At 38.4% G+C, this 16,106-nt stretch overlaps 1 protein-coding gene across 1 annotated transcript in view; it reads left to right on the top strand.

The window, feature by feature from the left end:
* Positions 1-16,106, top strand: part of LOC124717123 (formin-like protein 20) — a 100,322-nt gene that overhangs the window by 44,889 nt on the left and 39,327 nt on the right. The gene's annotated exons all lie outside the window — the stretch shown is intronic.

Raw genomic sequence — 16,106 nt, forward strand, 5'->3', positions numbered from 1 at the left:
CAGGTGTGTTTGGAAGCAACGGCGAGTGCAGACATGTATTGTATGTGTATATAAGAAACTTTGTTGTTTTGTGAAAGGAAATATGATTAGAAATATACAATTGCATTTATTACATTTATAGCTTGCAAAGCACTGGTGCGACCCAAACTAAAGTGTAATGTAATTGGAAAGACAAAAAATTTACTCAACAAGTGGCAGCAGAACACACACATAAAAGGAGGGTATAATTAGGCAAGCTTTCAGAGCTAGTGGCTCCTTCTTCAGGCAGTAGGTTTGAAGGGGAAGGAAAAGGACTGGAGAGATTTAAGAAAAGAGGTAGATTTTGGAAAAGTTGTCCGGACAGGGGGCATGGGAGACTTAATGGATGGGATGAGAAGGAAATATAGCTGAAGTGTGCGCAACACATACCATGCAGGACTTACAGGGGTATTTATATCGAATGTATAAAAGTAAAAGCAACAAAAATGGTCACAGGTGTTTCTTTTCCCACTCACAGGAAAGTGTCAGAGATTTGAAAAAACTGCACAGGCAGATGCTTGAAGGTAGACACAAACTATCCCGTGTAAACCCACTTCTAGAGTTTTGAGAACCACCTTTAAGTGATAACTATACAACCCCCCTACATATTGTTATTGTAGAAGACAAGGTTTGACTAATTATGGGCTGCACAGAGTTGTTTAAGAAATCACCCCTCCTGTGCCCCCATGCTAGTGTGAAACAGGAAGAAATCCTACTCACGGGTACAATGGTTTGTGGAGTTACACAGGAGGAGGTGTCTAACTTTTCCACTGTAAATAACTTGTGTCTTCTTGGATATTTGTGGTCTTTCTTCAGCTTGATGAATAGTGACAAGAGATGTATGAAACAAAGACCAAAGAAAATTTTGTGACTCGTTTAATCACAAAGATGCAGACATCATTCATCTCTTCAAAATGGTAACACACAACCTATGAAATATCATTTGTTTCAATGATGCAGGTTACCATTGAGAGTGGAACTAGCGTTGTTGCTTGCCTCACCGGTGCTAATTTCCGTTGTTCTGTGACTAATTGAAAACTAAATTATGCGACTTAACCCGACAAGCCACGAGGACTATGCTTTGTCGATTTGTTCGGTAAGTGAATGTAGGTCAAAAATTAAACATCACTACTGTTCTAAATATTTTTCTTTGGTTCCTTGGAGAAATAAGTTGAGAGACCAAAACACCGGTTGTTATTAAGGATTGCTGCCTATTTTTCTCCTTAATCATCAATGCAGAAGTAACATGTTATTTTATTTGTATCGCACACACCTATGATATTATTCAACCAAGCAGCAACAATATTTCAATTTCTGCAAACTTGTTATTAAAATGCCACATCTCGCTTTATTTCTCTGTACACAACATTTTTTTAAAAGTTAACCAACTTAGCTTGAAAAAAAGCATTTGATTTTTTTCTATATAGAAATTAATATTGATATTTAAGTGAAAGCAAATAAAATGTGGTAGGAGATTCTTCATCAGAGATTCATTTATGAGAATCATTGTCTTGCATTTAATTAACATCATTTCACGAATGTAGAAACTTGGTTCTTGGATATTCAGTCTTTCTGTTTTAATACTTTTGTTTTATTTTAAATTACATTTATTTATAGTAAGGAATTTTAATTCATATAATCAAAATGTTATTAAATTTGCTTTTTATCTAACATCAAAATATCAGTGTTAACCAAAAAAGACAACTACCGGCCCATGTGGCTTAAGCAGTCAAAGATAAAACTGTTCATGATAGCTATCTACTTACTAAAAATTCAGCTTTGGTACATTTAGTACTTGCTTCACCAGTGTGATAAAAATAACTTTATTCCCACTAATACCTATTGCTTGCATGCTTGTGTGTCATAACTGTTATGCAAAATAATTATCCCTAATCAGAGGTGCCACTTTTCTTCTACCAAACACTAATATACTACTTCATTTCATTTCTGTCTAGTCTAATCTCATCCCAAAAATACACTGCACATATTGATTAGTTCAGGTGATACTCCCTCTGTTAGTGTAGATGAAACCTTGTAATTTGCCATAAGTTTCTGGAAAAGTAGACGTACAAGTCTTCCCTAAATAATATATCTTCTCGAAGTGTCAGAGTATAGGCGACTCTCTCAACCTTAAATTAAGCCAAATTGAATAACCCTTTGACTCCCCCCCCCCCCCTTACAACAAAACATGTCACTATGTCATCAATTGAATGATTCTGCAAACTGTGGCCAATTTATTTTAGAGTTGATGAAATGCTTTCAAGTTTCCAGCCAGGTAGCTGTTCTGAAATACCGCAACATTTTGAAGAGTGACGTACTCGTCGTCATCTGGGGAAGTGACGAGAAATTACAGATGTTGTAATATTTATGCTAGGGATGCACTCCATCCACCTGGTTGGCAGCGGCTGAGTATACTGTTTGATGTCAAGTAGGGAGGGACTACTGTTTGGTGTCAGGTGGGGATGGTTGTGAGGTTGCAGCAGTGTGGTAGTGGGTGCGCCAGAGGCTGCGACGAGCACATCAGGTGCGTTCGACTGAGACACACAGAGAAATCAGTGACAGCAGAGTGTAGCATAAAGGAAGACCATACTTTTGTCTTTCAGAACACCGACGTACTTTGCCGAGCAATCGGCTATTGGGACAGCATTACAAAGTAATCCTTATGAATTAGGATTCAGAAGAATCTAGTCCATAGGGACAAGTACCAACTGAGTTCGGCGCAGAATCCTGTGCTAGTGGCAATAGTATAGGAGTGCGCCCAGCAGTGTCCAGCACCAAGATGCATCAGGAATACACAGACAAAGTTTGAGCACAGCCTCTGGCTCACTGGCACTGCAACCTCACCCTGGAGGGTGCAATTAGCTCGTATAGATATTAAGACATCAGCAATCTCTCAATACTTTGGCAAAAGATGGCAACTGTGGCATTCTTCGAAATGTCCTAGCATTTTAACACTGCCACCAACCAGGGAAATGTGAGAAATTTTCACCAATAGTAAATGCCGGAAGGTCTACATTTATACTTTATTGTATGATGCATTAAATATTCTGACCTAGCGTTGCTGCTCTCTGGATTTGCAACTGCTGTTTATTTTAATGCTTTTCCCACCACAGATAGTCTTCCTGTAATTGAGCAGCTTTCATCATTATGAGATGTCATTTAAGTATGGAACAGATATATTACACAATCGTTCTTACTATAAACAATAGTAGCTGCTTATCGTGCAATTTTCTTACAATAGAGGTTTTCCTCCGAAAACGTGCTACCTTTATAAATAGGGTGTTACAGTCCTTGAACATCCTTTCCCATTATACATCTTTTTGTAGAGTGCCTATTATCTTTAAAAACTCACTCCAAATGTAGCTTTTCACGTCAAAGATGCTGGAACTCATTTGTCTTGCGTACATTAAGTACACATTGATGCTGTCAGTCCCTACACTTGTTCTGTGCTCACTACTGTTTCTACTGAAGAAGTTCTACAAAAACCACAGCAGCAAAGTGGGGTACATAACATTAGCCATTACAAGCAACACACACATTGAGAAAGATTTTCTCTTTGACTATTCAGAAAATGGATATACTGTTAAACGGTATTACAACAAAATACTTCGGTAGGCAGAATTATTAATAAGTGTTGATAATATCAAGAGTGTAATAGAACTCAGATTTATTGAGTGTATGTCTTGTCTTTTTACAGTAAATGCTCTTATTTGTTATGAAGTCCTCAGATATTTCTAGTTGCCACTACAAGATAAAACCAAACTCCACTAACAAAATTGTGGAGGTTGTTCTGGGATACATTCAGAGTATTTTGGTATACGGGACATGCAGTCTCCATGGCCTCATCACAAAATAATAATGTAATTATGACTTATTCAGTTTGTTACCTCAATTATCCATGTTCATATGAAAAATCCTTTATGGCAGTAAAAAGGCAGTAATTAAACAAGATACTGAAAATCAAATCTTTGTTACTTCTGTAAGCTGTTAGGTGGGCAATGTGCAAGTAGGATGACACATCCGTCTGCCCGTTTTAACCATTTAATAATATAGGTGTGCAACAGCAACTTTGGCTGGGACAGGTGCTGCACTCTTGGTGGTGCCTGAAAATGAGTACTCTATTCTGAATTGCTACAGAGAAATAACTTGAGTTTTTCACTGTCTAGCTAAATCATCATCGCTATCAGTGTTGCTCCAATCATAAACATCAATGTAATCTATGGTAGTAAAGTTATAATGTACCTGTACTGTCCAGTGCATAAAAAGGTTTTTGTCACATGAGTACCTAAATGTTCCGTGATTAATGGAAACAAGTCATCAAATCTGAAGATCAGTGCTTGCTGATAAAGCGTAGATAGTTACAACCTGATCTATCGCACTAGTGTTTACTGTGTACAACAATGATAGAAATGTTAAAAGAACATAATAAGGTAAAGTTTCACTGTAGTTAGCCATAACTATATATATGAAAATGGTTTGAATGAATTTAGATCGCAGAATAAAAATGGTGGCCAGCTCCAAAATTGAACAAAAGTTAAATTTGGTAAATGGCTGTAATGACTTTGAAACTGCACAAAAACTGAGCAAGAATGATAATTACGGCAACTGAACAAAATAGATTCACATGAGCTTAGACGTGGAAAACGTGTAACATAAACACTAAAGACGTTAATTTGTAATGTGATGATGTTAATTATAATTATGAAAACCAACATTTCATAGAAACTGTACTGTATTATGTAACTCACAGTACTGCTGTCTGTTTGAATGGTAGTGTAATCATGACCAAACTTAAATAATCTTCTTTACTGACTACTTTTCAAATGATGCCGTTAAAAACTTTCTTTCATGGCAGCTATTTATCAGCACTAATGTTATTTAAATAAATGCGCAAAATGCAACATAAAATCATAAAATAATTTTGACTACAAGAAATCCAACATATTTTTGTCATAGAAATATGAACTGCGTACAAATCACTTTTAGTTTGAACTGATTGTGTGCAGTAGTAGTGCAACATTCTATGAATAACTATAGTTATCACTGAATTTTATTACAAGAATCACTTGATTGAAAATCAACTGTTAATTTTAAATGAATCCGTTTTCTTTTAACTTTTGCGGAATTCGTGGTAAGGAAGATAAGATCCCGCTGATCTTTAACGACTTGGGTCTATAAAGTTTCTGTCACAAACTTTAGGCTTTGCGTAAACACATTCCGGTGTTCCAAAAACGTTTGTTACACTAGCATGACTATTACACAACTATAAAATTACTGACTGGATCTGACATTGTGATGAGTTGCTTGTGACGTGATGTAGTGTTTATTATCAAATTCAGTATTGGCAATATGCTCTTCTCAATTAATGAGCACCTTGAATAAATTTGGGTCACACAGTATTTCTCATTAATTCCAATATCTTCTTGTGACCCTGTTGCTGTGCCCACATAGGTGTTCGCTTAGTTATATTTTGCCTTGCCACATACACCACCATTTCCAGCACAATCTCCATATCGCATTTGTGATCAATGCACATCTGTACCACACCACAGATGCTTTGCAGCTCAACTCTGTACTCATTTGTACAACTGCAAGGTCTCACCAGCGGTGTTACTTTTACATGAAATCGATTCTCTGTGTGTCATATAGTATATATGTCCCTGACATTGCCGTTGTGTTTACTACAATGATATGATGTAATTATTTCTTACTTATTCTTTTAGCTTACATTACATTTTCATAAATACTAACTACTGACAAAATTCATAAATACATGTAGTTACAAAAAGTGGAAAAGTGGTTTTACACTTGTGAAATCAAGTAGCTGAAAAATATTTGTAACACTGGGTTGCAATGTTACAAAGTGACTTGCTTTCAATGTAACATGGTCAAGTACCATATGGCTTTTGGGTAACTCCTGATGAAAACAACAGAGGTAGTAGAAGCACCTTGAGAGTATATGTACTGATCAGCCAGAACATCATGACCACGGGCGTAGTATTGATATAAACCTGTCCAGGTGATAGCAATGTCGCCTGGTGAGGAATGACTCCTATCAGACACATGCACAGTGTATGTAGTATCAGTGAGTGTGCTGTTTGTTCATAAAATGGGAAAAACTCAGATCTATCTGAGTGTGACCGAGGGCAGATTGTGATGGCCCGGAGGCTTGGCATGAGCATTTCGAAAACCACACAACTTGTCTAGTGTTCTAGAACAGGGCAGGTGGCAAACTATTGTGGAACTATCATCAGACTTTAATGCTGGACGGAGTAGAATTGAGACTGAACACACATTGCACCGATCACTACTAACGATGAGCCTCCACAGCCAATGGCCAGTGCATGTGCGAAAGTTGCCATTGGCAACTACGTCTGAAATGAGCACGACAATCAGCACTGGATGTTCGGGCAGTGGCAGAGCATTGCAGAGTCTCATGAATCCTGACACTTTCTTTATCGTGCCAGTGATAGGACATGAGTCCATCATATTCCAGGGGAACAGTTCCTTGAAACCTGTACTGCAGGACAGAAAGAAGTTGACAGCAGCTTCATTGCACTTTGGGGAATGTTCACAAGGGCATCCATGAGTCCAGTGGAGCTCATGCAAGGCACCATGACGGCCAAGGAATATCGAATATCGTACACTGGTTGCTGGCTTGTACACCCCTTCATGATGATCATGTTTCCTTGCAGCAGTGGCATTTTTCAACAAGGTAATACACCATGTTCCAAGGCCAGGAGTGTGATGGGAGTGGTTAGAGGAACACCGTGGCAAGTTCCAATTGATTTGGTGGTCCCCCAGCTCACCAAATCTGAAGCTGATCAAACACGTCTGGGATGTGGTTGAATGTGGCTTCAGAGCTAATCGCCCCCCTCCCCACAATATATGGGAATTAGGTGACTTGTGTGTACAGGTGTGGTGCCAGCTCCCTCCAGTGACTTATCAAGGCCATGACTCATACCCGTTGTTATCCATGCCAAATTTGGACATAACAGCTATTAGGTAGGTGGTCATAATATCTTCGAAAACTATTATTTCCCAGTGTGGAAAGAGGGATAAACTACGGAAGCTTAGGTGGAAATGGGTGGTCACTCAGACGCCAGGATGAGAGAGATCCATGCATTCAGAGTGATGGCCACCAGTCTCCACGCACGCATTACAACATAATCCATTGTCAGAAATAAGCTCTGCATTCAGAATCATTCAGCCACCACACTGCCTGCACACATTGTTTGCAGTGACAGTACAGTTGCTGCTCCATCAGTACTCACCCAACTATAAACTTGAAGTGTGTATTTAGTGGACAAATTGTATTTTGTGGACAAATTGACAGAAGTGTATTACTGAACTTTTCATGTATTCCTCAAATTCTACTGCAGGAACAGTTGTTGAAGTTTTGGGGTCTCAATGCTTAAAAATTGCTGCAATGTACACCAAATGTTTGTCTGCAATTTCCCTTACAAGTAATGCTCCTCTTTGAGCAATACATGTGAACCATAAAAAGTTATATTCTCCACCAAGGACCAAGCAGACAAATTCATTTTGTTGTTAAGGTAGTTCTAGTGACATCAATGTGGCAGGCAGTTTTTTGTTGCAAAACTAGGGATGGTTTTAAGAGAGATGACCAACATCTGACCTTGATTTTAAGGGAGGTTTAAGGGGGAGATACAGATGCAGTTAATTTCAACTGCGAAACCATGTCACATTTTCGTGGAATGGATGACAATGTAGATACAAACATTTAGAAAAAAACTGGCATAGTTTGGTTCCTTTTAGTCTGTTATGTTACATGTGTTGTGTAAGTCAATTGACAAATAAATAATACAATGAGTGTGTTTAAATATAAATGTGTCTACAATCGACTTTCACAAGTCACTGTTATATACTATAGCTGCTGATTGGATGAGGCAAGTGCATTTGTTGGTTGCCAGTACTGACGAATGATATTTCCGTTCTCACAACTTCTCTAGATGTATAGGCTAAGTCATTTTGACTCTGCTCCTCACATTAACTTGATCCAAACCATCTTTACATAGAAATCTGAAGGCAGGAAACTTGAACAATCGATAATACTTCACGATACTAATATTTATAAGAGTGATCACTGATGAAATATATGGGAGAGACAGGTGGACAATAAGGGAGTCCGGAGGATTAAAAAATTCTCATATTTCCCAGGAACTCCCATATTATAGCAGAGTTCAGCACACTATGTGAAACATAAGCAGTTTACAAATGTGTGCCATGTACATATTGCTCATTCAGGACATTGTATAACCTGAAGTATTTTTATCCAACTATTCTCAGTGTACTGAGTTAGTATCCAGTACCGTCTGTATAATTTTGCTGCTAAAGATTTTATGACACCCTGAATGAAAAATATGCATTTTATTTCCTACCATCCCTTCAATGAACAATGGATATTGTTGAAACAAGGTGGCTTGTATCCCTCAACAATACAAATAAGTGGACCTTAGCTGTGACCACTAAGGAGAGGTATTTGTGGAAGAGCTAAGACTAACCTGTGATTCCTAAGGAGGAGGAGCCTTTCCATTAGTTGCATGGGCAGCAGTCTGGATGACTGACTAAGCTTGCCTTGTAACATTAGTCAACATGGCCATGAAGTGCTGGCTTCTGCAAATGGTTGAAAGCAATGGTTCAAAGCCATTATTGTTTTGCTAAGGGCATGCATCTCATATTCTAAGGCTTAGTAATGACAACATCCTTCTATGTAAAATATTCTGGAGGTAAAATAGCCCCCCCCCCCCCCCCATTTGAATCTCTGGGAGGGGACTGTTTGGTAGGATGTGATCATCAGGAAAATGAAAACAGATTATCTACATGTCAGAGCACTGAACATTAGATCCCTTAATTGGGTAGGTAGGTTAGAAAATTTATGGATAGCTTGAAGTTAGATATAGTGGGAATTAGTGAATGCAGTGGCAGAAAGAACAACACTTCTGACCAGGTTGGTACAGATTTATCAACACAGATCATTCACGCGTGGATCTAGTAATGAATAAGAGAGTAGAAATGTTGGTAACTTACTATGAACAGTATAATGAATACATTGTAAGGCATGTAGCTAACACCCACCACAGTAGTCCATGTTTGTATGCAAACTAGCTCTTCAGATGATGATGGTATTTATAAACTGGATGATGTGGTGAAAGAAATTATTCAAACAATTTGGACAGATGAAAATTTAGTTGTGATGAGGGACTGGAATTTGATAGCAGAACGTGGATTAGGGTAAGGAAATGAAAGAGGAAACCATCTTGGAGAATTTTGCACATAGCATAATTTAATCTTTGCAAAAACTTGGTCAGTGAATCATGTAAGGAGGTTATATATGTGGAAGATACATGGAGACACTGGAATGTTTCAGATAAATCAGATTTTTAACTGCAGAACATAACCAGGCGCAGATGATTACTCGTACCATAATTTATTGGTTATGAACTGAAGGTTAAAACTAAAGGAATTACAGAAAGGTAGGAATGTAAGGAAACAGGGCTTGGATAAGTTGAAAGAGCCAGAGGTTGCTGAGACTGTCATAGGGACCACACTGGGCTGAATCAGGGGAAAGGAATACAGTCTACCTCTACATGCTTACTCTACAATTCACAATGAAGTGCCTGACAGAGGGTTCATTGAACTACCTTCAAGCTATTTCTCTCATACAGTGTGCAGGAAAAACAAACACTTACATCTTTCCGTGCAAGCTCTTGTTTCTCTTATTTTCCTATGACGATCATTCATCCCTTTGTAGGTGGGTGCCAACAAAATATTTTTACACCCTGAGGATAAGTTGTTGATTGAAATTTCGTGAGAAGATCCTGCAGAATAAAAAACACCTTTGTTTTGATGATTGCCACCATGATTTGCGTGTCATATCCGTGACACCATCTCTCCTATTTCGTGATAATACAAAATGAGCTGTCCTTCTTTGGGCTTCTTTGATGTCCTCTGTCAGTCCTGTCTGATGTGGATTCCACACCACAGGCATGAGTACAGTATACAGGTTCAAATGGATGTAGACCAATAGTTATTCAGAGACAAAACAGTCTTCAGATTGAAGAAAGCTATGACAACAATGTACAAAAATTGATTGATGGAAGCTGATGTGCCTGTTGATTGCCATGCAAGGTTATTATTGAAGCATTGTTTTTGTACCAGATTTGTTTTGCTAATTTTGCTTTCACTCAGCACAAAGGTACTCAAAGTTAAACAAAACTGTGTGATAGGTATGGATAGCTGAAAGCCTGTGAGCATGATAAGAAGTTAGTTTTTTCAGTGTTTTTTATGTAATTTTTACTGTGCTGGAATTATGTTTTAGCCAGAATAGTAAGGTAGAATATTTCTGTGTCTTTTCATTCATATTCTCCATTGTGATGCTATGCCCTGTTCCTTAATTGGTTAACTAAGTTTTTAAAAACTCAAATAGGAAGTTTAATAAATAAGAAAATTCACTCTCATTCAGAATAACTGGGAATTAAATCCACATTCTATAATCATGACTGCAGTATTCTTTGTTTGTCATTAATAATGACAGTTGAATGCTGGTGTGAATACTCCAATGAGTGCCCCCCCCCCCCCTTTCCCCTCTTTCCCCTTCTTGTGTACATGGATAATGATCCTTAAACAATGGTAAACATCAGTCATGGTTTTAGCAAACAGTATTTGTGTGGTCATAGCGTGTAGGCTTTCATGGCCGGCGTCTTCAGTAATTAAAACTTCCGGGCTAAGAGGTCGTGGTCCAATAGTAGAAATACTTCTCCCTGACGACTCACCTCAGATGATGTTGCCCGCAGCTGGCAACGAAACGTCAGGGAGAAGTATTTCTACTATTGGACCACGGCCTCTTAGCCCGGAAGTTTTAATTACTGAGTATTTGTGTGGGTTTGACATTGCACCTCCTTCCACTCAAATATTAATTATTTTCTTCTCTATAATAAACTATCACTGAATTGTCCCTCATGCTTAATGTTAATGCAAGATTTGATTTTTTTGTTTTGCGTAGCATGAACTAAAGAACCACATGTGATATCTCAACTTGGCTGTCCTAACGTTTATGTGTAACATTTTGCTCCACAAACTCGTGTTTCTTGTGAATGTTAAACATACAAGCAGTTCAGTTACCAGTGTCGTATAGTTTCAGATTTTTTTTAAAACAAGAACAGTTTCTCTCTTCACACACTGGTTCAAAGACATAAATTTATACGAATCATGGAATGACTTAAGACAAGCATTCACTGAATGGTGGAGTCGTCGTATAGTTAGTAGGCACATGAGCAATAGGTATTGAACATGTACCTGAGCTTTCAAGCATATGTCCTTCGAGCGAGACACAGAATGAAAATGATATCTGGGGAGGGGGTTTGTCTTGGGGAGGGGTTTGCATGCAAGTGCCATTTCAAAACTTAGCTATGGCACTAGAGTTTGTTTGTCTTGTATCAACTACTCAACGTCTCACAATATGAGAAGTGGCTGTCTTTGTTCAGTCCATTGTTATTTGTATTCTATCTAAGAGTTTTGTTTATTATATTAAATTTGTAATATTGTCTTTGGAATTTCAGAATGTTTTGTTTATTTTGAAATGTTTCTGTGACACATTTGTTTGATTTTGTTTTCCTTTGTGTTTTCCCTTCTCATTTTTCTTTCTCTGTTATAAAATATTGTGAACTGAAGTATGTCATTGTTTGAATGGGGAAACGTCACTGAAGCTATTGCTTTTCAGGCATCAGTAAAATCAAATGGCTTAAGTACGGAATACATAATATCCTGACTGTGGTGGTTTCTATAAGTGATTTTGATTTCAAGCATCATTGACCTTGAATTACTTAGAACAAAAGAGACATAAAAAAAGTGTGTGAGATTTAACGTTGTAAGCTTTCAGCACTGCATTTTTCATTTACCTGGCTTAACCAACTAAAATACTTAAACGTTCTTGGAAATTACCATGCATAAACTTCAATATATCCAGGGCTTGGACTGAAATACTGTATTCCTTTTACTAAGACCTTTTATTTATCACTTTTGTATAAATCTGTGTTCATTCTTATGATTTGGTATATCGAAAGAAATATTTTAACAGATCATTTCTCCGCTTGACTTTCCAACAAGCTGCATGATATCGGTAATGCTTCTATTGACTTATAAAGTAATGAAAAAGGTTGGCAGCATTTGAAACAAATGTTCTCATTGCAATTACATGAATGCTTGCAGTGTCATGTCTGATATTTTTACAGGTGTTAAGATAAGCACTATTGTGCTGATAGGGAAGTTGTCGTTCGAGTTTCACTAGAATTGTGTGCACCATCTTCATGTTACTGCTGTGCTTTAAAATTGAATTTGAAACATGTAAAATTCAATTGAAAGTAATTTACATTTGTCAGTGAGCATAGTGTGGTGTTTGCACCATCAGTACACCGATGGGGGCGTGGCATTGTTGGCTCCCACTCTGTTGGCAATCCCGTTATCAAAGAGCCACTGCAATATGAAGAGTAGTTTAATATTCAGCTTTGTATGCCTTATGATGTCCAATGAAGGTATTCAAAAGTGATACAACATGGGCTGAATGTAGAGATCTATACTAAAAGTGGATTTTAATCAAACAATGCAACATCCTGGATAGAATGTAACAATATTATGAGAAGGGAAGTTGCTACTCACCATATAGTGGAGTCACAGATAGGCACAACAAAAGGACAGTGAAGTGCTGCAGGTTAGAGCGAAGGCAGGGGAGATGTGTGTGTGTGTGTGTGTGTGTGTGTGTGTGTGTGTGTGTGCTCGCGCGTGCCCTTGATTTGGGCATGCAACCTCAAAATGACTTGTTGCTGAGTGAGGTATTTTGCTAATCAATGAAGAAAATAAATATTTTGTTGATAACTCATACATCACAAATTTGAAGATACTTTCTGGATAAGAAAATTTCACCTGTTCCAAGAAAGTAAATTGCTGTATTCTGGTCCTGATGAAAATTTAGAACAATTTATTTATGTACTTAGAGATCCAGTTGTACTACACTACTGGCCATTAAAATTGCTACACCACGAAGATGATGTGCTACAGACGCGAAATTTAACCAACAGGAAGAAGATGCTGTGATATGCAAATGATTAGCTTTTCAGAGCATTCACACAAGGTTGGCGCTGGTGGTGACACCTACAACACGAGGAAAGTTTTCAACCGATTTCTGATACACAAACAGCAGTTGACCGGTGTTTCCTGGTGAAATGTTGTTGTGATCCTCATGCAAGGAGGAGATATGCGTACCATCACGTTTCCGACTTTGATAAAGGTCAGATTGTAGCCTATTGCGATTGCGGTTTATCGTATCGCAACATTGCTGCTCACGTTGGTAAAGATCCAATGACTGTTAGCAGAATATGGAATCGGTGGGTTCAGGAGGGTAATACGGAACGCCGTGCTGGATCCCAACGGCCTCGTATCACTAGCAGTCGAGATGACAGGCATCTTACCTGCATGGCTGTAACAGATCATTCAGCCACGTCTCAATCCCTGAGTCAACAGATGGGGACGTTTGCTAGACGACAACCATCTGCACGAACAGTTCGATGACGTTTGCAGCAACATATACTATTAACTCGGAGACCATGGCTGCAGTTACCCTTGACGCTGCATGTCTGACAGGAGCACTTGCGATGGTGTACTCAGCGACGAACATGGGTGCACGAATGGCAAAATGTCATTTTTTCGGATGAATCCAGGTTCTGTTTACAGCATCATGATGGTGGCATCGGTGTTTGGCGACATCGCGGTGAACGCACATTGGAAGCGTGTATTCGTCATCGCCATACTGGCGTATCACATGGCGTGATGGTATGGGGTGCCAATGGTTACACATCTCGGTCACCTCTTGTTCGCATTGACAGCACTTTGAACAGTGGATGTCACATTTCAGATGTGTTACGACCTGTGGCTCTACCCTTCATTCGATCCATGCGAAAACCTACATTTCAGCAGAATAATGCACAACTGCATGTTGCAGGTCCTGTAGGGGCCTTTCTGGATACAGAAAATGTTCGACTGCTGCCCTGGCCAGCGCATTGTCCAGATCTCTCACCAATTGAAAATGTCTGGTCAATGGTGGCCGAGCAACTGGCTCGTCACAATACGCCAGTCACTACTCTTGATGAACTGTGGTATCGTGTAAAGCTGCGTGGGCAGCTGTACCTGTACCCGTACCCGCCATCCAAGCTCTGTTTGACTCAATGCCTAGGCGTATCAAGGCAGTTATTACGGCCAGAGGTGGTTGTTCTGGGTACTGATTTCTCAGGATCTATGCACCCAAATTGCGTAATCGCATGTCAGTTCTAGTATAATATATTTGTCCAATGAATTCCTGTTTATCATCTGCATTTCTTCTTGTTGTAGCAATTTTAATGGCCAGTAGTGTAATTCATTTATGGATTTAAGATTTTTTTACATGCTTTTTGTGGAAGTTAGACTTTCAGGTGATTTTTTGCCCGATCCAGACTGGGGAAGTGTAATCTTGTAGGTAAAGTTGTGTTTTTGGATAAAATACAGAATGTAGGATTACTTTGTAACAGCTCAACTGTAGTGGGAAGTGGAAAGAGATAAAAGGCAGATAAAACAGAGATGAACATTCTTTTTTGGTATGGAGCAAATTACCTGTTAGGAGAATGCCAATGTGTATTAAAAATGCATAAAAAGTTGCACTTTTAGCAACAAAATATGAATTTATTTAAACTTTCCCAATGTGGGCTTTCAATTTATTTCCTCTCTGACTCCTACTAAATGGTGCATCCACCCTGCTCTTTCTTTTCTGATGCTTGTTAAGGGAATGTGTACTGTAGTACACTTGTGCATTGCCATTGAATGTTTGACAGTCACTGTCTTTAAAATTTACAAGTTATCTGATTTTAAAATGCTTTCCAAATTGAATAATTTTTGGATGTGATTTAAGTATAGTTCAAACTAGAGAATTTCTTTGTATGCATCTTTAATCTTGTCTGTGGCTGTACATTTTTTACCTAACTATAGTGACATTTTGTGGTATTATTTGATCTTTTGTGTGTAAATTTGGTAACTGAATGCTGAACTCCCTCGTGGTGTTCGTTATAGTTTGTCCCGTAATCATATGCACAAGAATACAGAATTGGGTAAAGACATTCAAATGCTGCAAATTGTAACAACACTCAATGTAACTCACGACATTGAATATTTTTTTCAATGACGTTTCTATTTGGATTACTTTCTTAGATATTGTTTGGGATCGTAAATGACCTCAGTAAATAAAAGTAAGGTTTTAATTGATTATTATTTTGAGGTAGGTACTGGCATCAGCTGCCATTGAATATTGAATCAGTTATGTGACAAAAGTTGTAAATTTGTGCCAGACCGGGACTGAAACCCGGATTTCCTGCTTTATGCAAATGGTCACCTTAACTGCTTCAGCTATCCAAGCACACTGTGTGTCTGACCCAAATTCTCAACCTACCGCACACTACTAAATAGTATCCCTGTTCGTGTACCTGATTTGCTTGCAGCATTTCCTGTATTCCCCTCAAGAGGTTCAGACATTATCATACATCTGCGTTGAGGATACCACAGCAGTCAAGCTTACAGGTATACTACATATGTGTGGTGTCTGTTCTGTTAGACATGTCCAACTGAACAGACACCACACCTATATAGTAATTAATAGATTAATTTTACAGCTGCGGGTGTGATGTCATAAATTGGAGATACAGGCTTGAGAGATCTTCTATTGTATTGCATCATGAAATTTAGTGTTCTGGTTTATTTATCTGCATTGTTTCAGCCTTTTACCATCAAGAGTGATTTGCTTAGTAAACCTTCATCCAACCCAGTACCTGTTGATTTTCTTGCTTTGTCTGATTCTCGTTGCTTCCTTGATCTCTGTTTTGATCTTTATATCAGTTCAAATTTTTTTAACCCGTAGTTCGACCTGTACTGCATTGCTGTTGGATTTTCCCCCCATACCCCCATCACTTTCCAATACTTGCAGGCTTCTTTCATCCAATTGCTCTCTGTTAAGCATGTCAGATTCCACATCTTTTGGGTCAACATGTTGT

Source organism: Schistocerca piceifrons, chromosome 9 (assembly GCF_021461385.2).
Source record: "Schistocerca piceifrons isolate TAMUIC-IGC-003096 chromosome 9, iqSchPice1.1, whole genome shotgun sequence".
NCBI lineage: Eukaryota > Metazoa > Arthropoda > Insecta > Orthoptera > Acrididae > Schistocerca > Schistocerca piceifrons.